The sequence below is a fragment of the Onychomys torridus genome, chromosome 4 (genome assembly GCF_903995425.1).
Source record: "Onychomys torridus chromosome 4, mOncTor1.1, whole genome shotgun sequence".
NCBI classification, from domain to species: domain Eukaryota; kingdom Metazoa; phylum Chordata; class Mammalia; order Rodentia; family Cricetidae; genus Onychomys; species Onychomys torridus.
In genome coordinates this window covers 45,158,743-45,185,031 of record NC_050446.1, presented here as the reverse complement: position 1 = coordinate 45,185,031, position 26,289 = coordinate 45,158,743, and the positions used below count along the sequence as shown (strand labels likewise).

Here is a 26,289-nt window from a genome sequence, read left to right as displayed (position 1 = left end):
TTTAGGGAGGCACTTGTGCCCTTACCCCAGTGCTAGCCAATCCTAGGGTTACAGGTGTGCCCCACTGTGCCTGGAATTTTTATGTTGGTGCTGGCAGTGCAGACACAGGGCCCCTGTCTTTATTGACCGAACTATTTTTCAACCCCACATTTGATTGTAAAGGTTGGCTGAATATCTATGGGATATAATTCATTTCTCATAAAAGATGTATCATCCTTTTCCAGTCTACCTTATGTTCACTAAGTTTTGATTACCTACAGTTTTTTTTTTTCTCTTCAGTTCTAGGTTTTAGATTCTCAAAGTGGCATGTAATTATATATGTATTCATTTACCGTGGATTATATATCATTATTATGGGTTTCATGATGATATCTATGATTGCTAATGAGCTGCAGCCATTGGTTTGGTCAAATGGTTTTAAAGTTAGCATCATACATTAGTAATTAAAAATATATGCCCTGCAGATTTAGAAAGATTTCTTGCATGCCTCCCTGTTGACTGTGTTGAGAGAGCTGGAAGGAGCCAGGACTGTGTGGGACATAAGTGAAGCTGCCAGGGGTACTTTGGATACTGTATCTCATCACACTCAGGCTTCAACTTTGCGAAAACCGTTCTTCCAAAAATTTATTTAGCTGGAGCTTTAGAGCAGTTTTAAGCAATTTTTCATTTAGACATGAGTGAGTACCCACCTCCTCCATAAGTATCTGACCTCTCCTGACAGAATTCTGGAGTGTATAACTGCGTCTACTTTGATGGGGTCCTTATTGTAGTCACTTTTTAGAAGACCATATCTCAGGCGGCTTCCTAGCTGCAGGTCTGAAGGGGCAGCACAGAGGTGCCCAAGCTTCCATTGATGAAAGAGAGTGTGCTGGGATCAGGAAGTGCCTGGCAAGCTTGAGGCCTTCTCATGGTAGACAGACAGAGGGGCCTGCGTATAGTCCTTGGGTGTTGTTGGAGTCTAGCCCAGGGTCTTTTGATCAATGTCCAAAATGACATTCAGAGGGCCAAAAAAAAAAAAGCGTTCAGAGCTCCACTGGCTTCTATAGGAAATACCTGCAAGGGGCTGTCTGCTCTGCGCTTTGTTTTTCTGTCTTTGCTGAACATTTCACCTGTTTCCCGTCTCTGCACCCTGCGGTTATGTGCGTTACCTCCTTCCTACAATGTCTACTTCATTTCAAGAGCCTCTCTTTGCTGTCCTGCAGCATTGGGACCCTTCCACCTTCCTTCCTTTTCCACTCACTTTTCACCCTTTATTTCTGGTTTCACTGGGTAGCCCAGGCTGGCCTCAAACTCGTGATTCTCTTGCCTCAACCACAAGTTCTTGGATCATAGGCATGCAGTAGTCAGTGTGCATGAGCAGGCTCCTCCTCTGTTTTCAAGTTGTCATAAAATGATTATTTTATGTGTATTGGTGTTTTGCCTGCATGTATATCTGTGCACAGTGTGGGTGCCTGATGCCCGTGGAGGCCAGAATAGGGTGGTAAATCCCCTGGAACTGAAGGTACAGATGGTTGAGAGCCATCATGTGGGTGCTGGGCATTGAACCTGGGTCCTCTCGAAGAGCAGCCAGTGCTCTTAACTATTGAACCATCTCTCTAGTCCAGCCTTCTCTGTTTTTACTTCCTTCAAAAATTATTTCTTTTATTTCTTGAGATTATAATGTAATTCTCCCTTCCCTTTCTTCTCTCTAAACCCTCCCATATACCTCTCCTTTCTCTCTTTCAAATGTATATCCTTTTTTCATTAATTGTTGTTATATACGTACATGTATATACATATATGTCCCTAAATGTAATCTGCTCAATCTACATAATGCTACTTGTATGTCTACGTTTTCAAGGCTGACCTTTTGGGAGGATGGCGTCTCCCACTCTCAGCATCCCTTGGTCACCTGTACTTCTTTTTGTAGGGCTGAGGCCCTGTGGTCTTTCTCCAGTCCACTTTGCCATGTTTATTGTTGTCCTTGTTCAGGTCATGTTTAGACAGTCATGTTGGTGAGACTTGATGGGCGTGGCTGCTGACATTCCTAAGAGACACAGTCTCACAGCAAACTCCTTGATTCTCTGGCTCGTAGAATCCTTCTTTCCCTCTTCCCTCCCCATTTCCTGAGCCTTAGTTTGGGAGTTGTTTTGTAAATGTATCCACTGGATCTGGGCTTCACAGCTCTGCGTTTTGAGGGGTTGTGATTTTCTGTGATGGTCTCCGTTTGTTGCAAAGAGAAGCTTCCTTGATGTGGGGTAAGGACTACACTTATCTGTGGTTGTAAGGACAGATGTTTAGAATGTAAGACCTGTGTTCTTAACTAAACATTTATAAATTAGATTTCTATCTTTCTTTCAATCTCTGTTCTACATTTCCTTAGACACTGCTTCGAGATTAACTTTCTGATTATGTTCAAGAATGCCTTCCAAAATTAAACAAAAACAAGCATAATGACAGATAAATGAAGAAAAAGAAAGAAAAGAAACAAGAAAGAAAAGAACACTTTCTGCCTAGTAAAGGCCAAAGTTCTTAATACTGAATTTCTAACCTTAGAATCCAACCTCCAGCAAATGAACCCTGCTTGGCTCCTTAAGGTAACAGGCTTTCACTGTGGATGTCCATTAGTGTGAGAAAATGAAGACTATGTTCGGGCTCCATAACTTTATTTTCTTCCCTTAAAAATACTTCATTATGTATCAGTATACTGTATATCCCAAACCCCATTTTCCTTTATCTTTGACAGTAAGCAGCTAGAACCCCGAGAGATGAGAGTTTTCAGTCAGGACACATGTCTCGGATCTTTCTGCATCATTATTATTATTGGATTTTTTGTTTTTGCTTTATGACTGAGTTTTAATATGTAGCATTGTTGGGTGTTTTAATCTTTTTACTCTTGGCTCTTTAGTTCTTTTGGAGGCCTGCCCCCAGCTCCCAAATAAATCCCATACGGAGGAGGCTTGTTCTTACTTATAAATGCCCGACCTTAGCTTAGCTTTTTGTTAGCCAGCTTTTCTTAACTTAAATTATCCCATCTACATTTTGCTTCTGGGCTTTTACATTTCTCTACTTCTGTGTATCTTTTCTTTCCTTCTTATTCCGTGTCTGGCTGTGTGGCTGTGTGGCTGGGTGGCTCACTCCTTCTTGTCTTGCTCCTTCCTTTTCTTGTTTCTTGATCTCTCTTCCCATTTATTCTCTCTGCCTGCCAGCACCCCCTAGCCTTTCTCTCTGCCCAGTTGTCAGCTGTTCAGCTCTTTATTAGACCATCAGGTGTTTTAGGCAGGCACAGTAACACAGCTTCACAGAGTTAAACAAAAGCAGCCAAAAAGAAGGCAACACACCTTTGCATTATTAAAACAAATGTTCCACAGCATAAACAAATGTAACACATCTTAAAGTAATATTCTACAACAATATAGCCCAGGCTAGCCTTTAACTCATGACCTTCCTGCCTCTGCTTCCTAAGGAATAGGATTACTGGTGTGTACCACCGCACATAGATGCTGACTTCTTGATTTTAGGCCTTAATTTGTCATCTATCTTTCAAACAAAAAAATAGCTTTCTTGTCTCAGTATTCTGCAAAGTGAAAGGAGACTATTAAGTTTTGAAACATCATCTAGGAAAGGCCTAGAATTGTTGTCCTGGTTGTTTGGCTTCCTAAAGATGATGACTCTCCTGTCACACGCTCATCTTCAAGTATACTTTGGCGGTTGTCTGTACCACAACTTCTCATCTAGAGAGTTGCTGACAGGTCATGGGGTAGACCCCACCACAGCAGCGCATTTGCTCTTCATAGCACATGGCCAGAAACATTTGCTGTTCTACTGACCACGTGTCCTTGGGTATCACAGAAGGCCTTCCACCTCCACCCTGTTTTCTGCTCAGCTGACCTCAGTTGTTTGTTGTGCGTGTGCACACGCAGAGACATGCACACGCAGAGACATGTACACGTTTTCTGTGTAAAACATTTTTACCATTCTGTCTTCTTTTTCTGATGCATGTTTAGGGATCGTCTTGATTTTCCTTGGCCCTGATTTTTCTGTCAAAGAACATTCTCTATGATCCCTGGTAAATAATGAAAGGTAGCGAGGTACTTGACATTCCTGGACCCATATACTAAGTTGACAATGACCTCCGAGAGCAGAGTTAAGCACGGCTATTTGAGTTCTTTTTCCACTTCACATTTGACCTTGTTCATGAGCAGGAAAGCTCTCCTGCTTTCACTGCCTTTCACATTGCTCTCATAGGTCTGGTTCCAGCTGCCTTTGGATGCATGGTGGTCCATCACTTACTCTGTTCGGCTCAGTAGGTAGAGAAGGGCATCAGTGATTCTGTTAAATCTGAACACAGATGCTTAAGGCTGTGCACATCATTTTTAAGGATGTTCAGTCCTCAGAACTGGCTATTGCCTAAGCTTTATGCCCATGATAGGAACCCTGATGGACTGCATTTGCGACTCATTCATATGCTTTCTGAAATCCACATAAAGCAAGATGGGGGCCAGCGGTCTTAGCCACAGAGATGGATGAATGTCCCCTGGTGAACAGAGATCTGAGAAGGGCTTGGTCTGGATATACAGTGCACAGTTCTCACTGTGGTCACTGAGTTCTCATGGGAAGTGAGACACTGGAGGGCTTTTGCATCATGTTAACATCACAGTTGAAAAGTTAAAAAAGGATATAGTTAGCTGGCCTATATCAGAAGGAGAAAGGAAGCTAGACGTGGTGGTGTGCCTGTTAATCCCAGCACTTGGGAGGCAGAAACAGAGGTAGGCAGATCTCTGAATTTGAGGCCAGCCTGGTCTACACACCGAGTTCAAGGCTGGCCAGGTGACCCTGTCTCAAAAACAAAACAAAACAAAAAAACGATTAAGGAGAAAGGGAAGTCATGGCATTGGGTGCAAGCATTATGAATTTCTTTTATTAGTCTTTAAGATTATTTCTGTATTTTAAGGACCTAAAAGCATCTGCCCTATTTTATTCTAGTGTTCGTTCAGACATCAGTAGGTAGAAATGCTGCAGTTCACATTTATTTAATACTGTATTGCCTGACGTATTTTTCACCTTCTCTTTTGAAATCATTTCAAACTTGCAGGAAACGTAGAACAGCATGTGACTTTCTACGTATATTTTCTGTTCTGCTCTTTCTTCTGGACAGTTCAGAACACTTAACACACAAGGCGCCCTTTGCACACAGCTGGACTTGTTTGCATTTCTCCCAAACGAGGACAGGCCATGACAGTGTAGTGATCAAAAGCAAGAACGTAGTATCGACCTGTCCATACTATTATGTACTTCCGGTCTTAAACGAAGTTTACCTATTTTTCTGTTTCCCTACAGGGCCAAATCCGTAGTTCTTTAGCTGCCCTGTTTCCTTTCATCTAGGGCAGTGTTTTTCTTCTATTGCCCTTACACTTTCGTCCCTCCATAAAGGCTTAGCTGGTACTTCTTCATGATTCCACTCACCTGCATGTTTTGACAGGTGTCTCAGAAGTGATGCTTTATTCTGGGTGTACCACATTTTGGGTATCGTCTGGGTGTGTCATCATACAGTGTTGTCTCATTCCCATCCTGCTGAGGTTTAATGGTGGCGTCTGTCGGCTTCTTCATTGAAAACACAAGTACTCTTCCTTGACCAGAGTAACATACTCATCTCCTGGGTCATGGCATCATTTTTCCAAGGCGATATTTATGGTCTGAACCATTGTGGCTGCACATTCATAGTATGTCGGAGGTAGGAATTCTTCGTGGTTTGTAGTGCATGGGATACATTTGCATCAGACTTAGGCAAGAGGTGAAGTTGGGCTGTTCTCCCTCCATCTTTGCTGGGCACAAGTGTGACCAGAGTGAGCAGCTTGGTGGCTTTATACATACACATCACTGACTCTGTGCTGCCTGGGCTGAATGATGGCCAGCACAGGATATCTGTCCCCATGCTCAGCAGAAGCAGATCCTGAGTCCACGCGGCTATTACATGAATAAAGAGGTCACCGGTGGCTGTGGAGGACTGGATGTTCTGCAGGCATGTAGGCACACAGCTGAGGCGGGTGCTGGAAACGGCTTCTCTAGCGCGGGTTCCCTGGGTGGGACGGAGAAAGAGCTCCTGGAAGCACAGAAAAGAGCTTTGGAACTATGACTTCACTGCTGTTCCCTGCTGAGCAGTCTTCATATTTCCTTTTCTGCCCCATAAAAGCCAGAGCTGACCTCAGCTACCAGGAGACGTGCCATGTGCTAGCCAAAAGCCTGGGAGTGGGAAGCTGAAGTGTGCACAGCGGTGCTCCTTTGGAGCCTTCACATCACTTTTTTTTTTTGTGGTCTGTTTCCTTCTTTGTCCCAAGCAGTTGTGCATGAAGGAAGGAACGGCAGGTGCTGTTACTTCATCTTGCAGAGAGCAGCATGAAAGGGACCTCCCAAAGTCTAACAGGAGTTAGGCAGGAGCTCCGTTCCCCTTTCTCATTCCACGCTGCTGCTGCTACCTTCTGAGGAAGAGGAGAGGGACTGGAAAACAACTAAATGCACTAAGGAAGGGAGTGGGGCTCTTACTCATGCTCAGACTGAGTTGTTCAGTTTCAGCACATGCAGAGCGGAGGACTGTCCATGCCATTTGTGGCCACTGGGGGGCACTGTGTGGTCAGAGGAAGCTAGGGAGTTCGACAGCTTTCTGGTGGGTTTGGGTGAACCGCGGCTGGAGAAATCTGAAGGGGGGACATGGCAAGAGTTATTAAATCTCTTTTTGTTTTGGGAGTTATTAATTAAGTAGTGAGCTTAGTTTCTCATTCATAAATGGCAAGGGCAATGTCTTCCTGGGTTTGTGTGTACAGATTGACAGTGTATAGCATAGCAATTGGGACAGAGTTTGTAATAAATGGTTGTTATCATATAGTATGTTTTATTATTTTATAAGCACACATGTCGCTTTTATCACCACCGTGTTCTTATAATGTCATTGTTTCTGTTTGATGCTTGCTGTCCTTGGTGGGGGATGCTGCACAGTCTCTTTATGCCACTGCTCCCAGTAGTGGCCTTTGAGGTGCAGAAAGATAGAGGGCAGTCCAGAGAGTGAAACTCACTTGTCATCAGGGAGTATGGCTTGCACACCACAAGACCGGAAAGCTCAAAGGGTAGCAGAGAGTAAAAGCGTCAGGTCATGTGGAGAAGGTCATGGAGCTGGTAGACAAGCCCTAGTGGAGAGGAGAGAGAAACACAGTATTGTCTGTGCACTTGCATGTGCTGGGGTAGGTAGCTGGTTCCTATTGGTCTCAGTTACTGCACTGTTACAATAATCACTGAAGGTCTGAGTGTGTCTGTTGGATAGTAGAGAGTTTGAGGTATGTCAACTTATTTATTAAGAGTGGTTCAAAAAGACCATAACTCCTTTTAAATATGTGTGGAAAAGTAAAACCTAATGTAGGTAAGAATGCTAAGCCATTGTTAAAGATTACAAGAGTTAAAAATGGAAAAATATTTACCCCAGTTTTCAGACTAAAAAAAAAAAATTGAGTCCCGGAACACTGAGCCTTGACTACAGCCACAGTCACGACAAGTTGACTCCAGAGCCAACTTCACAGCTTGATGCTGTTTAGACTCCTCTGGTTGAAAAGCAGGAGACTGGTTTTTAAGCCTCTGTGAAGGTGCTGTCTCTCCTCCTGAGATCCCAGTTGACTAAGATGTTGAAACCCGGAGCAGTAAGGTGACTTTCACTTTGTTCCATGTTTTCTCAGTAGAGGGCAGCAACGAGGTTTAGAGAACCACAGGCAAGTTTTGGGCGTTTTGAAGGCATCAGATTTGTAGAAGGATCAAAGGTGACTGAGCTGGACAACTTAGGCAGTTGGTTGCTATTTTATTGGGCAGACAGTTGAAGGGATGATGGGCTAAATACTTTTCCCTTTTATTTTGAATTAAAAACCTTGAATCTTTTGTTACTTTTTTTGGTTTTTCGAAACAGGGTTTCTCTGTGTAGCTTTGAGACTTTCCTGGAACTCGCTTTGGAGACCAGGCTGGCCTTGAATTCACAGAGATCCACCTGGCTCTGCCTCCCGAGTGCTGGGATTAAGGGCGTGCACCACCACCGCCCGGCCTTGTGTTACATTTTGTACTAACAAGCCAAAGTAATTTAACAAATGTTTTACACAATTCATGTAGAAACCAAAAGTCTTCATTTTTTAAAGACAGACTGGAAGGCTTCTAGTATGCAGTGATTGAATTAATACAGTTTAGTCATATCAGGCAATTTCCAGAAAATTCATTTGTTTCTAAGTCTCTCCTGGTGCTGGGTGAACAGGAGGGACTCAAAATGAATGCTAACTAGCCCTGGAGGAGGAGTAAACCAGACTCTATACCAGTTGAAACACATGCTTTCTGTTGCTGTGGTAAACATCATGACCAAAAGCAACCTAGGGGGAAAGCGTTTATTTCAGCTTACACTTCCAGGTAACAGTCCCTCACTGAGGGAAGCCAGGGCAGGCAATGGAGCATCAACCATGAAGGAACGCCGCTTGTTGGCTTCTCTGGTTCACGCTCAGTCAACTTGGCTTTCTTACGAAGTCCAGGTCCACTTGCATAGGGATGACGCTGCCCACAGTGGGCTGGGCCTTCCCAGTCCATTATCAGTGAAGATAGTTTCACTCAGATATGGCCATGGGTGAATCTTATCAAGGCAGTTGGTCAGTTGAGGTTTCCTCTTTGCAGGTGACTCTAGGTTGTGTACAGTTGAAAATAAAAGGTAACCAGGATACCTGGATGTATCAGATAGGCTGAGGGTGTAGTCCTCTTACAGTACATGTTTCCTACTCCCCTCTTAGAAGTAGTTGTGTATGTTGGTAATCCACTGGGGAACACGTGTGCTCGTAGGGAGGGCGGTGATGGTGAAACATGTTGTTTCTCCCGTTTTAGAGATGTAGATCAGTATTAGAAAGGTCAGAGCTACTGTTTGAGTGGGACAGTGTCCGGGACAGGTCTTCCAAGAGTATGATAGGCCCACAGATGTTTTCATTCATTCTCAAGTCTGGAGTCAGTTTAGAATAGACTTCATTTGGTTGGAACAGTGCTTTTGTCACTAGGGGGCGCTGTCACAATAGTTCATTTCAGACTGGACAAGACTGGCTTACTATTGTGTAAAAATCTCTGCTGTATAGAGTGTGTCCTTTTGCACTGTGTTTGTGCTGGGTGTGAATCTGACAGACGTAAGGATGAAGGAAACAGCAGGGGGAAAACATCATGGAGAATGACGTTCAATGCAGTGAATGAAGTGAGAAAAACAAAACAAAACAACCAAACTTTTGTTGTTGATGTTAATTTTTTTTTTTCTACTCCCCGGTTTGAACTGGGAGTCAAAGGGGGGAAGGATGCATGCACTGTGATTTTATGATCCTCACTTGGAGGAAAGTCTTTGCGTTTTAGATTGAGGTGTTTTTTAAAGACACTGGGCTTTGTTAGGTATGGAGGGTTTGGAGGCCCATTTTGGAGATATGGAAACAATGATAAGAATTCTAAAGTAAGAGACCCTGGCTTTTGAACTGTTGAGAGCTGACAGCTTTCCATCATGGAAACGCCTAGTAAGCCTAAGGCAGGATCGGCCCTGTTGGACTGCAGACGCGTGCTGGAGGGCTGCATGTTCATGTGCATTCGGCGCTTCTGTTTGCCTTTAGGAGATTTGCTCGCCTTTCCCAAGAGCTTTTGCACATGGCTACCTTTTCTGGAATAAAAGCTGCATGTGTGTGCTGGATGAAGTGCCCCCATGCCCGCTCATCTCCCCCATCCATCCACATCTCCTGAGCCTCTGGGCCTGACTCAAAGTCCAGAGTCTCCCAGCTCCTCGAGAGCCTCTCATACCATTTCTCTTGGATGTAGGGAAACTGTTAAGAACAGAAAAAAAAATTGACTAGAACTGGAAAAATAAGAAGTTCTTCACAGGCTCCTTGTTGGTGACATGGTAATATGCACAGCTCCCTGCTGCTCATCAGATGAGATCCACAGCACCGGGAGGGCAGGACCATACAGGGCTTCGCTTGGTCTTCCTTCTCCGGGCTCTGTTTCCACCATCCACACCTCAGCCACTGGCAGGCCTGAGAGAGTTACAGTTTACGTTTGCACAAGCGTTTTCCATGAAGGCACTTTACTGGTCTCTCGGTTCAGAAAGCTGCCCCTAAACCAAGTGTTTACACACTCAAGTGTGCAGTTTCTTCATGTGCTCATCTTGTGGGTGTGTGGACATTTTTGTGGCAGCCTGGGGTTATCTTAGGAAGGTTTGGAGACAGGGCCCAATCGAGGAAAAGGGCTAAAAGGGAATTGGGTTTTGGCAGTTATAGCCCACCCCCAGTTCTAGGCTTAGCTTGTTGCTTCCCAGTCTGAAGAACTGTAACAGGCATTCGCCTTGTGCCCCTGTCACCATGGAACTGCACAGCCATGCTTCCCCCACCACGAGGGACCGTGCTCCTGTTAGCTGTGATCCAGAATTCAACTCCTCTCTCCCGGAGCTGCCTTTCGGATCATAGGTACTTTCCATATCAGGTGTTTTGTTACAGGGACAAGACAATGACAAGGTGAAGCTTTCTCACATCTTCCGCAGCCCAGTCCCTCTGCAGTGTTTCATCTGCACTGCTGTGGCATGTTGAGCCCAATTCTGTTGCTTGTACTGGATGTCACATGGCGTTCACACCCTCCAGTTTTGCTGCGGTGCCGTCCTGTGAGTCCCGTGGGTATAAGGGCAGTCAGGGCCTTGTGAGTTCCTGTGCTCAGTGCTCAGCACTGTCTCTGGGTATCTTGAACTAAAGTTCAGGAAGTAAGATGGCAGTGCAGTGGCCTCTGGGGTAAATGTGAGAGCCCAAGGCAGTTAAACCTTGGTTTAGCCTTTCAGCTCCTGTGGGTTTCCTGTGGTGTGATTCACAGCTAAGATTTGGATGCAGCTGATTCAAGGGTACAATTTTCCATTACTACTGACTTTTCTGGCAGCCCTTATCCTAAAATTAGATGGTTTAGCTTTATCATCTCAGCAAGGCGGACAATGTTGGGCATTGACATGTAGTCCCTGCCTAGCATATCCTCTCTGTCCTCTTCTCACGGGCAGGGCAGATGTGTTCCTCTGTTACCTAAACTAAGTGTTCACTTAGTAAGGGCTGCAAAACTAGGCTGAGGTTAATTTGGGTGCTCCATAATCTTGTATTTCTTCCCACTTATCCTCTCCTTCGGTGAGGGGAAATCATTTTAAACTTTTTTTTTTTCACCTCAATCTTGGTAGTCTTTAAAAGGAGTTTTATTCCTCATGGATAGTGAGAAACTTTGGGGCATTGTGGGGACAGAGAGGAGTCCGGTTTGTGCAAAGAAGCTCAGGCTGTGCCTTGATGCCCCTTCCCAGTCTTTTCCTTCTGACACAGAGATGGTGGTGAGGTGAACGGGGGGTACAGGGCAAGTTTAGGAAAAGAAAAAGGGGCTAATCAAATGTGATAGGCTTATTAGAGATTCAGAGCTAACTTTTTGAAAGGCAGACTTATTTTGTATTTTTAGAAAAGATCTTTGAAATTCAGTCATTTTAAAACAAATTAAAATGGAAGGGCTCTAGTTAAGGTTGCTTTGATAACAGACTTTTTTTTGAAGCTTACTTTTTAATTACTGCTGACACACTCCAATGCTGATTTAAAAGTGTCTCAGAACTTCTGTTTACTTTCCCAGACTCAGACACAAAGGAGCTGGGGGCCCTGTGCGGCCTGCTAAGCAGCAGCATCCCAGCTGAGCAATGGCGAATGCCCGCAGTTCAGCCCCGACTTGAGAACTGCCTGGTTTCCTGACCAGTGTGTTAGCAGGCAGGCGTGGGTGAACCTGCAGGGCCAGAAAGGGCATGTGGGTTAGGGGAAAGTGTAGACTTGCAAAAGCCTCAGGCAGTGATGAGAGGAAAGAGCCTGGGAGCTGTGGCTGAGGAAGCCAGGGCCACCTAAGTGTGCTCACAGGTCAAGCCCTTAAGACTGACTCCAGCTAGTCCTTGCTCTGCTGCCCACTCCTGCCGTAGCCCTCAGTGCCAGCTGCCCTACCCGGAGCCCTTGTGTAACGTGCAGATTGTTGCTTCTCACTGATTTCTAGGGTTAACTGCCAGAATCCTTGACTGTATGGCCTTTCCCAAACATTCCAGCCCCAGTCCTCCATGCCCCTTGACCTGAGTCCTATATATTCTGTTACACCCTCTGCCCGGAAGTGTCAATCCCTCTATCCACAGGACACCTTAAGTGCACCCCAGGGAGTCCTTTCTCTAAAAAAGCAGATCTGGATTCATGCTTATTGATCTGTCCCTCACTATCACACTTTGATTTCAGATGATGGTAGGTACATTTTTGTATCAGGAGATTTTCATCATCATTTTAATGAGTATATAATATTTCACTGCAAGGATGATTAATGAATTGGTTAGAGGGATGAACATCACTGTACATGCATTATTGCTAAAATGTTATCTATTTGTTAGGAATGGATATTCCAATATATTCTCTGTCCCAAGGAATGAAATTGTTTTATAAGAAGTAGCCTATAATTATCAGTGACTATGGCCTTACCGATTCTTAAAATGTAAGACATTTTGTTTAAACCTGAGCCTGAGTCTGGGGCCCTGCCTTTGTGAAGTCATACATTAGTCACACAGGCAGACACAGTGCGTACCGCTTTCTTGCTCGCACAGACAGGCAGACAGTGTGTACCACCTCGCGTGTAGCATTTGGTACTGCAGAGGCAGTGATGCATGCGTGCTTTATTTCGCCTTTCTCCTGGAGCCGTGGCTAGCTATTTTGTAGAGAGAGCTCCAAAACTTGGGGCAGTTTACAACCTTGAAGCTGCAGGTGGTACAGGAAAGACTCAAGTGTGCCACATCCTAAAGCTCACAGAAGGTGGGTAGTGAGGCTGCACGCGGGCGGGCATGAGGGTGCTGGCTGAGCGTGCGGTGTTCCGAGGTATCTCTCCCCATTATGCAATCACCGTGGTCTCTTCTGTCCAGAACAAACTAAAGAGAAAGCAGCTGCAGGCTGGAGAGTGCTGGCCAGGCCCCTCCCAGCATGCCATGGCCTCAGCATTATCATGCTCCTGTCTGCTGTCTGGGCTGGCTCTTGTGTCGGTGCGGCCACTATGGCATCCATAGCCAGAGAACTCTCTGATGTTATCTACTCTGGTCACATGCTAGCTTCCTGACTCTGAGCACCTTTGATCTTTAGCTCTCATGTCTCCACTCACCCGCCCCCCCCCCCCCCCCACACACACACGGGGTTTCTCTGTGTAGCCCTGACTGTCCTGGAACTCACTCTGTAAACCAGGCTGGCCTCAAACTCATGGAGATCCCCCTGCCTCTGCGTCCCAAGTACTCAGATTAAAGGCATGCAGAACCACCGCCTGGTGAATACTTGTGTCTTTTAGAGATAGGAAATTTACTTTCCTCCTCCTCCCAAACCATTGCTTAGGCTGTTTTAAGTCATTGTAATCGTGAGATGACGTCTTCATTGTCCTTTGGCTGGCTTTGACCTGGGGCAAGCCACTGGGCTTCCCTTCCCAACCTCCTGTTTTAATCGGATACTGAAATGTGACGGTTTATATCAAGTGCTCCTGCATCGTAACATGGGACTCACAAGCTTTTCTTGCTGTCTTCTGCATCTCTCTGTGGATCTGGGGGTGCCTTCTAGGGAAGGGCTTGCATGTTGTGCGCGTGAGCAGGAGGAAGCATTTAAATATCAGACAAAGCTTACCTTTTGTTTTCTGAGGAAATTAATGTAGAAAGTTAGTGAACTTCATCCTTCTTGTTCCTGCTCTCTTCCTATGTGTGTAGAGCGCAGTAACCTAGTAGCTGTGATCTTATTCTTTAGGTAAAACTCATTTTTCAGGACTCTGAATCACTGAAGTTCATTTAGAAGCACTATTATTTGTTTCTGATTTAATTGTAAAATTCTGATTTCTTCATTGCTGGTGAATTTTTAAGTTATCGCCTTGTGCTATTCAGTATATCTTAACCCCTAACAGAATTTAATCTCTTTTCAGTAATAGACACATCTAGAGCAGCGTTCCACTTCTGTGATGTTTCCATGGCACGCCTATCTTTACTCCCTCTCCTGTGTATGCTTGTCTCTCCATTTCCTGCCTGTGCCTTCCTCACAGAAAGTGGTTCTGATACCCCAGCACCCACAGCCATGCCCTGTAACTGGAGAGGCACAGTCGGCAGATCTGTGGGGGACATGGGCGCTTAAAGTTGGGATCCGGAATGCGATGTCCGCAGGCCAGTGCTTCAAAGGCTTGTTCTCCAAGTGGCACTATTTGGAGGGTGTGGGGCTTTAAGAAGTGGGGCATGTTGGGATTCTTTCAGAGACCTGAGGGGCAGGAGGCTGGTGGGTGTGGGACTTTTAAGAGGCTTAGTAGGCTTTTAGAGGAGGCCTGGTGGGTATGTATGTCTTTGAGACACAAGTCTTTGTGGCATTGCTTCAGAGGAACTGGTAGGCGTGCCTTTAAGAGATGGAGGCCAAGTGGGTTTCTTTCTGAGGGTTCTGGTAGGTATATTCTGTTGAAGTGGGTAGTAAGATATTAGTGATGGCTGTCTCTGTCTTTGCTCCTCTTTCTGGCTTCCTGGCCATCATGAGGTGAGCAGCTTTTCTCCAGGATGTATTCCATGTCATCACTTGCTGTCATGGCATAGGCCTGAAGGCCACGTGACCAAGAGATTGTGGACAAAACCTTTTGAAACCATGAGGCAAAATAACCCTTCTCATTTTATAAGCTGAACATCTTAGTTTTATGTCACAGTAACGGAGTGTGACTAACACAACTCCATACTCTTAAGTACGCAGGCAGGGTGGTGATGATGCCTGTTAAGAGAGATAGCCCCAGTTTGTCTGGCTCCCTGGGTGGGCAGGGTCACATAGCCAAACTCACACCAAAGCATGAGATCTTGTCCTGTGCCCTCCTGAATGCTTAGCCAGCTGTAGTTAAAGCACCCGCCTTATGTCCTGCTGCTTGTGTCTCTTTGGTTGCTCTGCCACTCAGGGTCCCCTGAGCTCTCTGCTCATTGCTGGAGCAGCTGATTTTCATTGTTGGGGTAAACATCAGTGTTCCAGCTAGCATTCTATCAGAGCGGTGGCATGTCCTGCAGCCCTGGCTTTCTCTGGCATTAGCAGCTTTCCCATAGTCATGAATTCAGTTGCCTCCGGTGTCACTGGTGTGGGTAGCCCAGGTCTTCACTTTCACCATCTCCTGAAAGCCAAGAAGGTGTTGAGAGGCTTTGTCATAGCAAGGGCAGAGTAGGAGGCAGTGTCACGGAAAGTTTTCACTGGGCCACCAAAAGACGGTTGGAAGTGGTTTGACCTCATCGTATGGGAGAGTTTTTAACGTCTGCGGACTAGTTGGTGACTAAACACCTGGAAATGAAGCCAAAAAAGGGCCCGAAGACCTGGAAGAGACCTTGGGTTTTGTCCTTAGTGCTGGAGCTGCCCTGTCATGCCCAGAGCAGTCTAGGAGGCTAGGGAGAGATGCAGTAGGGTGTTGAACCCTCATCTGTCAGGTCACCTGCAGAGTTGCAGAGCTGGGACTGATTGATATGGATCACTTCATCCATGTATCGCATGCAGCATGCTGTATAAATGCACGTGTTCTTTGCCAGTAAATAGACAAGATTGGGGCAATAATCCAGACCACTTATGAACAAATTCTCTGAACCATCAAAAAGACCTTACTTGGACATCCAAAAATTTGAATATAGGGTGTGTGTGTGTGTGTGTGTGTGTGTGTGTGTGTGTGAGAGAGAGAGAGAGAGAGAGAGAGAGAGAGAGAGAGAGAGAGAGAGAGTTCCAATACATGGAGTGCTATCATACATTTCTGTAAATCTTACCCTTATACTTAATTCTCTCAGGAAACACCCTCACAGACAGCCCTGCCTGCCCCCTAGTGGTGTGCCTCACCAGCTCTAGAGTGAGTCTAAATCCTATCAGATTGATGACCAAGATTAATGATCATAAGAGGAGATACCAAGTAGTGTGAAGCTTGAGTGGGTTTTTAATCAGTGGCGAAGACTTGGATTCCTGCTTTTGACTTCAGTGCTTTTGAAAAAACATCAGTTAAGCTGCAATTAGATGACAAAGGCAATTAATGGACTGTGAGTTCATTAAGACCAGGGACCACCCTGCTTGGTTTCCAGTCCTCAGTGCTCAGCATGCTGTGTGATGAAATCAGAGCTAAATAGATGCTGACCAGAAGAAGGAATGCCAATGTGATGAGACTGAATTTGTCTTCCTGGGAGGCTGGGCAGATGTCTGTCAGACCTACTCTAGTAAAGATCCAGCAATGCTCTTATTCTTGTTTGTATTCGGGGGAAGGGAAGGCAGAGCCTACCCATCTCCAGTGGAATGGAGGAGTGTTGTACACATTGCAGTATCCCACTCATTTCCCAGCCTTAGAAACTTCAGGTAGATTACCAAGTGGAATTCAGAGAGAGATTGGAGAGGTGGGGAATGTGGCTCAGTGCTTGAGTATTTGCCTAACATGTTCAAGGCTTTGAGTTCAATCTCTAGCAAAACACACACACACACACACACACACACACACACACACACACACACACTCTCAGAGAGAGAGAGAGAAAGTTCAAATAGGTATTTTGAACTTTTCTTTGAATTTCTGAGAAAATTATTCATTTTATGAAATTAATTTTGCTTTAGAGTATTTTGCACACAGTGTCTACATGTGAACAATAAAGTGATTAGGTTATTTTATTGAGAGTGATAGTGATGTATCTGCTTTTTTTTTTTTTTTTTTTTTTTTTCGAGACAGGGTTTCTCTGTGTAGCTTTGCGCCTTTCCTGCTTTCCTGGATCTCACTCTAGACCAGGCTGGCCTCGAACTCAAAGAGATCCACCTGCTTCTGTCTCCCGAGTGCTGGGATTAAAGGCATGTGCCACCACCGCCTGGCCGTGTATCTGCTTCTTTAGGATCCACTATATGTTACATACAAGGACCCAGCTTTTGCTATTGTAGAGTTTGGATAGGCTGTGGGACAGGTTCGGCTTTAGACATGGATAATGTCTCATGTTGTACTCCTGATCGCGTTGAACGTGAAGGCAGATGGAAAGGAAGGAGATGTGTTGGGAAAACAAAGGGCACCTCTGTGCTCTGGGTGCCATGAAAAGGGACCTGTGACTGTTTGAAAAAATTAATTTATAAATTTGATATACAAAAGAGAAGTGTCTAATGTGTCCATAGGTGGATGGAGTCTCTTACCTTTTCACAGAAGGTAACTTAAATCTTTGAAGGAGCACTTTGTTCTGCTGATCAATGAAGACATGTTTAGTTCTGTAAGCATTTCTTTTTCTATGTTCTATATCCTGTGTAGAGTCTTACGTGAAATGTTGAAAGAAATTTAAAAAATGGAGCCATAAAAGCCAATCTACTATAAAATACCCAAGTGACCAAGCAGAGTTGAGAAATAAATATTCATTTTCAGAAATGAAACACTGGTTAGAATTAGGAACACACACACACACACACACACACACACACACACACATACACACGAAATACACCCAAGGAATGGCTTAGAAAGATGAAAGAAGATTTTGTGATTGGATAGATTAAACATAGTTAAAGAGAGAATTGGTGAAATGGAGAAATTACCAAGAGAGCAGCAGTATACAGGAATAGGAAGTTAAAAATTAAAGATCTGGAGAAGACAGAATGAGAAATGATTGTCCAATCTCAGTGTATTCTTAGAGAAACATGGAAAATTCAGGAGAGGCAACATTTGATTAATTTTCTAGAGGTTATCAGAGCTGTCAGTCTGTAGAAGTAAGAGAAATAGTGTGATCCGAACAAAAAAGAAAAAAGAAATTTGAGCCACATAGAAAGTATGGTGGTATACGCCTATAAGCCCCATATTTAGGAGGTTGTGGCAGGAGAAACAGGCATTCAAGGCTGGTCTTCAAGGCCAACCTAGGCTACCAGAGACCTTGTCTCAACAGCAAAGCAAACAAAAACAAAAGACAAAAAGAAACCTGTCCTTTGAAACTTGAAGCAAAACTATAGAATTCTAAAGTTTGAAAGCTATAAAACCCAGCTAGACTTGGAGGCTGAGTTAGGAGGACTATTGAGTTTGGGGCCTATCTGGGCTACATAGTAATGCATTTAAAAAAGGAAGAAAAAAATCATCTGGAGAAGCACAGAGGATCACCTGTATGTAATAAGTAGCTAACAGCAGATAGCTCAGTAGCAGCCAAGAGAAAGAACCCTGGAAATGAAGAAATAACATCTTCAGAGAATTGGGAGGAATTTCAAAAGTGAGAATGAAACACATTTTTACATTAAACTGAGAAAAATTATATTTAATAGGCTGCATTAAAGCACCGTAGGAGGAAGTAAAATGAAAATGAACCAGCAAGGCATCTAATTTGACACAGAAAATGAGCAGTGTTAACTGTAGAAGATACAGAGGAGGGCTTGATAAAAGTGTGAACCCAAATTAGTGGCATTGGAAACAGCAGCAACAAAGATGTTGCTAATAAATTATAGTTTCTGCAGAGATTTTGAAAACCTGTAATATACTGTGGAATACTGTATGACAGATAGCTAGGTGAGACAGATAAATTGTAAGACTAACATAACTTACTAAACCTGAGTCAAGAAGAAAAGCAAGCTCAATAGTTTTACAAGTAAAAGGCAGAAAAATAGATTATTATTGGTGGAACTTCATTGACTAAGTTTAACAAATTATTTAAAAGACTTTTGGATAGGCAGAAGAATAAACTTAGTAGAAGACCTTGAAGAAAACCTAACAAATGGACAGAGAAACTAGGCTCGTGATTAAGATAACTCAACAGAGCAAGGAGTCAGTCATTCTTCCCCAAGTAATCGACAGGGTCAGAGTTGTTCCAAGGTTTTCCATGAGACATTCTGATCCACTCAAAAACGTTGTTTTTAAATTCATTTGACATACAAAGACTCAAGAATACACACTGTGCCTCAGTCAGATATTTTGATATCGGGGATAAGTCAGTGATATGTAGAAATAGGCTCTGATATGACAGGTGTGTTGTAGGCATGCATGAAAAAGAAGGAGAATTCTGTTAAGTAATAGTTCTGAGACAAGATGCACAGTCATAATAAAAAAAATCTTATTCTAAACCATTACATACCTCTAACTTCTTTCCCTAATGATTTAGGTGAAAGGTGAAACATTATGATTTTAGAATGAGGTATTGAGAGTGACTTTAGTTGGTAAAATGCTTACCCTACAAACCTGAATTTGATCCTGAATTCCCAACTGGCAGGTGCTATACACTTGTAATTCCAGCCCTGGGGATGAAGAGACAGGGACAGGTAGATTCCCAGTGCTTGTTAGTGAACCCAGGCCTCAGAGAGATCCTGGCCTAAACAAGTGGGCAGCTCCTGAGAAATGGCATCCATGATTTTCCTCTAGCCTCCACATGATGCTCACACAAATGAACACTAACACATATGCATGCATACACATATGCAGAGAGCTTTTAGAAAGAGCAGTTATATTACTTTGGATCATAGAAGCTTCTCTTAATATTGAGTCTGTTCATAAAAATAGACTGTCAAAGTTAACTGTGTTAAAGTTGAAGACAAGTATTTATCAAAGGACATCAGTAATGGAATAGGGTAAACTTAAACTGTTCATATGTTAAGGTAAATAATTGACAGCAATTGGTATCTAGATGATAGGACACGTGTTAACGTCAGTAGGAAAAAGTATGTAACGTATGATGTACACAACATTCCAGATGAAGAGATAGGTTTAGCATCCCTTCAGAGGCTGTGCAACCCTGTCAGTCAGCCATCAGTGAAGTGCAAATCAGGAAAACAATGAGAACTGAAAACCTTTTCCTTAAGAGAACAGAAACTGAGTGGCCCCCAAAGAGCATGCTCGCTCAGCGTGTTGGCCTCTTGCGCTTTTGCTGAGAGTGAAATGTGTCACCTTCCATATTCAGGAACTTTGCTTCTGCACACTGTGCTAGGAGACAATTCCAAGCAAGTTCAAACCAGCAATGCTTAAAATTACCAGAAAAAGAAAACACCCCAGATAAACAGGAGAAACGGCAACAGTTATATATACCACACAGCATCAGGATAGCATATTGCTGTAAAAATAAACAGCACATATGAGTTTAAGAAATGTAACATTGAGTAAAAAAGTGAGTAAATAACAGGTGAGTATGATCGGAATGATACCATCTTTATAAAGCTTAAAAGTAGTCAAGACTAAATGATAATATTTAGGGATATATTTTGTGACAGTGCTATTTTTAACAAAGCAAACAGACAGTAAACACAGTTCTTGGTGATGTGTGGGGTTCGTTAGAAAGGCATATGTGTGACTGCAGTAATACTTTAAGCTGGGCATTATTGTACTCCGTAACTTACATGTATCAGATCTGTGTTGTTCATTATGTACTAACTACGCAAGTGCAGCACAGAGAGCCAGGCTTCCCAGGGCCCAGGTTTGGTTCCTCTGTTCTGCCAAGGTTCAACTCTGGCTGAGTCACTGAGCATCTTCGATGTTTGGCTTCCTCAGCTGACAATGGTGTGGTAGTAGCCGTACTTCAGTGGAGTCCTGATTGCTTGATGAGATTCTCACACAGAGTAAGTGTGCCCCAAACTTAGTGTTAGTGGGTGGTATGTGATCCTGTGGATCTGCAGGTAGGATAGAAGTAGTCTCCCACACCGAGTGGGCATGCAGATAGTGACAACAGAAAGGAGGTGCTCACAGGGTGCATCTAAAGATGCAGAAGTGATGTGTGTGGATGTACTGAGAAGGATTTAAGTGTTTGGGAAAAGTTTCAAGTCCTTGAAAGACCGAAGAAGGGCCTTCTGGAGAGAGGAATAACCTGTATCGCTCCAAATCTTTTAATTTTGGCAACGTTAGCAAATGGTTCCTCTGTTTCTGGATTATTGTGAGAGAACATTCCAGAGGAAAGCGCTTGTGCAAAAGTGAGGCTAAGACATCACTGTGACTGTGTTCTTTACAGTAATCACGTTTAACTGCAGCAGTTATGAACTAGGCTCATTGACTCCAGGCAGCATACTAGAAAGGGTGTGATTACAATGGGTGATTTAAAATCCTGTGTAGTCTGTAGTAGGTAGGATTTTATTGGGGTTGATGAGACAGTGGTGAGAACATTCAAAATTTGATTGGCTTGGACATGTTCTGACCACACACATTTACAGTACCTAAACCAGATTCACCCACAGTAGTATTGTGGGGACAGAGCCAAACTTACGAAAGCGAATGACTCTGAGACTCTTCACTCAGGATGTAGGGAAAACCCACATAGTTTTCACTCTGTGGGTCTAGGACCTAGTCACTATGAGCAATGTTACAGTAGCTGTTCCTACTTGGTAGAAAAACAAGAAACGAGATTGTGAGCAAGATTTTCAGCAGAGTGTAAGAGGTGGGGTTATTTTCATAAGTATTATCATTTTATGACTCAGTGCATCTGTGAGGCATGGGAAAGGCCATCTATTTCGCAGTTAGTTTTTGTGTTACAAAGTTCAACACAAATACGCAGGTGTGAGATGGTATTTTTGGGGATACTTTTTTTTTTAACATTCATTTTGTGTGTGTGCATGTATGCATGCATATGAGTGCCACAGCACACATATGGAGGTCAAGAAATGATAGATTTAAAGTCAAGTAGTGAGTTGGTGTGTTCAGACTTCCCTTATTTGCATATTCCAGCTTAGTCCACACTCTACTGCTTTACAAAGGCTGCAAACAAAACAGCATTTGCCATGCACTCACTATAACTAACTGTAATGTCTTCAGGACTGATGTCTCCTCCTTCACATGGGCTCTTGGTAAGTAAGATTAGCCATCTTACCAGGAAACTGCTGATTCCCCAAACCTTTTAGACCATTACCCTGTAGCAAATCCTGATATGAAGAGCTTTCAAATGCGAGATTGGAGGCTTTCACAAGCTTGGGTCATTCTGTCATGCAGTTTTCACGTGGGAAGTCAAATCAGAACCAAGCAGAAGTTAGAGAATCCAATGCGAATAAAAACTGTAGTCACCCTCTGACTTACAGTACAATAACTACAAGCTTACCTAACAATTATTGTAAAAGCACCAAGTATTTTGTAAGCATTACATTGATACTAAATAAGTGGAAAACAACAGACTGAGGTGTTATTTTTCTTTTTCAATTTAAACCAGGTGTTAGGAGGTATCCACTAATCTCAGGCGACCAACTTATTATAGAAAGAGCAGATTCCTTCAGCTCTAGGCTTCATCCTAGCATTGTTGATTCTGGGTTACATGCTAAGCTTCTGTGAAGTGTAACATAATCTGGGATATACTCTCAGTTCTGTGTGTTGGATTGGTATGGGTTTGCACACGTGTCATGGTGTGTTACTGTTCTCACAACGGGCATACTGGCACTGTGGTATAAGACTGCCTTAGGTGAAGGCTTCACTGTTCTTTAGACAGAAACAATATTCTTATTTTGAATTTCTGTGTAAGATTCTAGAATGAATATTGCCTTTCAGTAGGATACAACCAATTTCATTTTTTCCAAGAATTGGAACAATTTCTCATGCAGAATCATGTCCTTTGGTAATTAACCATTAAACCTCTCAATTAATTGTGTGTGGTCCTTCTGCAAGATTCAATTGGATTTCTAGAGTATTGAGCTTCTTCTCTAAGTAATAGCAAATGCGTATTTTAAAATTTCCCTTTAAATTGTCAGGGTTTCTTGCTGTACATTATCACCCTGAACTTAATTTGAGGTTGGCTCGTAACTCCAGACTTCCTTTGGCAGTCTGTTTATGCCAGTTAGCTAACATGTCCTCAGGGGAATTTTCTGAAGTGGGCCTACTGGAAAGCAAGGCAGCCTGCTTTCAGACTGTGTCTTGACTATTAGTATCTTTTGTCTTAACTTCATGTTACCTGCACAGTCCAGAGCTGGTTCTCCATTTGATGAATAGTTGACTTCATTCTGTAGGGAATGACGGTCTCATATTGCTGTTACTGAATATTAGGTTGCAAGACAGTGGGAGAAACTGTGAGCTTTATTAGAATGTGTAGGATCAACTGGGGCTCCCTTCTATTCTTATACAGACACAATTTTAGGTAACTGGAGTATATAACACAGAAAGTTCAACCTAGCAACCGGAATGGTGGCCTGCTGGAAATTAATTGTCATATGTTTGTTTGATCAAATATAAACAGTGTAACATAAAATATATTAATATATAAAAGGTCATACATAAGGCAGTTTCTGCCTTGTTTCCACCTACTGAATATATTTTCACATTCTTCACACAACTTCCTCCTCCTTTTTATTGCTGTGCAGTAGACTATTGTAATTTTTACAATCAGCCATCTATTGTTTCATACTTGAGTATGAAACAGGATTTTGCAGTCACAAACACTGCTTCAGAAGTTATTTTTACTCATGAGCCATTTTGTATGTGCTAAGTTATTCTGAAAGGCACACATTGAGATTGAAGATGTATGGTAAAGGGCATGCCCAGTAGTCATTTAGGTAGGTATGGCCAAAATGCTTTTGAAAGAGATGAATTGTATTCAGAGCATCATCTCCAGCATTCTTCAATGAGTATGTTAACCTGGAGCTCTACAGAGTGGCCCTGTAAAGAATGAATAATAGAGGTTGTCAGCACTAAAGCTCTTTTCTGGAAAGCTTATTTCCCTTCATCTGACTCTGCACCTTCACAATCCCATCCATCCCTCATCATGGGCGTGTAAACTTACACGTGCATGTGTAGCTCCTCTGGTGCGTACAGCTACTCTTATGCATACAGCTCCACAGTCCCGCCATCTCCTGAATTATGATGTCATAGACACCCACCCACTCTGACCTTCAAGCTTACACCAACTGCAGTCACTTCTTTTGTCATATCCTTCCTCATTTTCAGTTTTCTCTCAATGGGTCCAGGATAGTGAGGGCACTGAATTTATTGTTTCGGTAAACAATAATAATGAGTGCTTATTATGAAAAACTTGATTGAAAAAGTGGCTGGTCATGTAGACTTGGCCCAGAACCTTAGCACCGAGGGCTAAGCATTGTCCTAGGCATGTTTTATGATGAATGTATATATAAGTGCATGTATATGTGGTTGAAAATCCAGATGGATACAATTTAACACATGCTGTTATACTATTCTGAGTGTTGAGAACTTGCATTTTCCTTTAATAAAAGGCTTAGGCATGATACATGCCAATTGGCATGCTTTTATACAGCACTTAAGGTTTCTATAATAGTTGCTTGTGTGCATATTTCATAGTTGTTCTTTTTTTAACCAATATGACCTGATTCACATTTGTGGGTTATGGTTTTCTATCTGGATGAGTAAATCCTTTCATGTTGGTGCCTTACTCCTTTAATATGGTAAAGTCATACTAAGTCAGGCTCTAATATTCAAACTGTTATGCCATTGGGTAACACCACTCAGCCATCAAAAAGTGTTTGCAAATCTTACACATTCGGGAATGGGCCAGAAATGTTAATGAGGTATATATTCCAGAAGGAACAACCTTTGCACGTGTTTACAAGACTACCAAGTTACCACCACTCCTTCCTCTGTCCTGCTGGAAGTGAACTATCCACCTTTCCATTCCGCACATTAGTTTGGAACGTGAGTCCAGTTGAAAAGGTTCTAAAAGCGTTTCCCCTCCTGCCTAGGTAGAGAAGGCAATGTTTTCTGATTCTTAGAGAATACTTTGTCTTGGGAAGTGCGTGTGTAGGGAAAGGGCCTGCAGCTGTGGGCTATTTTGATGCTTACTTGAAAACATCTCGGTGTGTTTATTTCTTCACTACTTCACTATTTCAGAAAAGACTTGAAATAGCTTAGAAAGGTGCAAACTGTCGCTGGTCAGAATTCCGTGATGAGCAAAAGAAGGTAAAAGGGATACAAGCAAAACAAAAAGAAAGCCGAGAATGAGGATTGCTTACACAGTGAAACACACATGAAAAATGTAATTGCCACCTTCAGGGAGTCCAAAGCTGTTGAACATGGATGGTTTGTCTGGTTAAACCACAGCATGAGGCGTTAGAGTTGTTCAAGGTGGATCTCAGATTTGGCTGTAAGCTTGCATGATGGAAATGAGGCCGCATCCTTGTTATGGTTGGAGCCCAAAGCCTCCTACTTGGAAGAAGCCCAACTACTTTTGATGTTGAAGCCAAAGAGAAAATTGACTTAGGGAAGAGAGTTTGAAGCAGTAGGAATTTATGATCTGAGACAGTCACAGCTGGAAGGCTCTGAAGGGGCTGGCCTACATAGTGTTCTAGGATGAGGAGAGGCCTTATAGTTGTGCTGTGTGTAAGAATGTTTTCTGGAGGGTACATAGTCTGCTGATGGCTTTGTCCCCGAGTCCGTCACTTCTCCAGTTCACAGATGGCTTGTGAAGAATGAGCGTTGACTCTTTTCTCAAAGTTGTGATCACAAATAAAGAGGACAATGCAAGGGAGTGAATTACAAAACAGACTCAGACAGAAATCCTGTTTTATAACCACTAAGAAAAAGACAGACAGTAGCCAGTGCTGACAAGGTGTGGAGAAATTGTAGTAAGCCTCACATAGCGTGCTGATGGGGAAATAAAATGGTGTGGCTGTTTTGGAAAACTGTTTGACATTTCTTCAACAGGTAAGCATATAGCCCAGACATCCTACTGCTAAGTTAACACACTGAAGAGAAATGAGAAGTACGGCCATCTAAAACCTTGAGTATGAATGCTCATAGCAGCACCATTCATCGCAGATCGAAGTGGCAATAACTCAACTGTCATCAACTAATGAATGGAGAGAGGTCTATACATTGTATGATTCTGTTTATCTGCACTATCTGGAGTGAGCAAATCCAGAGAGGCAGCAGCAAGCAGATGAGTGGTTTGCCTTGTGGAAGATCCAGTGGGTAATAGGGACTCTCTGTTGATAGGAACACAGGTTTCTTTTGGGAGTAATTCAAAATGTTCCAAAATTGATGATGATGATGGGTGGGCAGTTGTGTGATTGATGGTAGTTGTTGACTTACACACTTGAAATTGTGTGATGCTAACATGTAAAAATAGACAGGGCAGAGTACTTAGAGCTTTACAATAAGATGTCTACTGAGCAAACACTATAAATACAAAGAGACAAACTCAGGAACTGACCACTGATCATATATATGGCTGTCTTTTCCCTAAGGTAGAGACCAGCTTCCTGAAGTATAAAAGAGCTACCTTCCCTGCAGGGGAGCCTGGGCAGAGCTGGCATGGCACTGGCTTTCCCTTCTGATATGTTCCTTGGGGATCTTACTCTGTTTAGTTTTGTCTGGCCTTCAAGTTTGTAATGT

At 43.2% G+C, this 26,289-nt stretch overlaps 1 protein-coding gene across 1 annotated transcript in view; it reads left to right on the top strand.

Moving 5' to 3' along the window:
- The window catches only part of Stk39 (serine/threonine kinase 39), a 275,350-nt gene that overhangs the window by 114,458 nt on the left and 134,603 nt on the right, over positions 1-26,289 (top strand). The window lies entirely within an intron of this gene.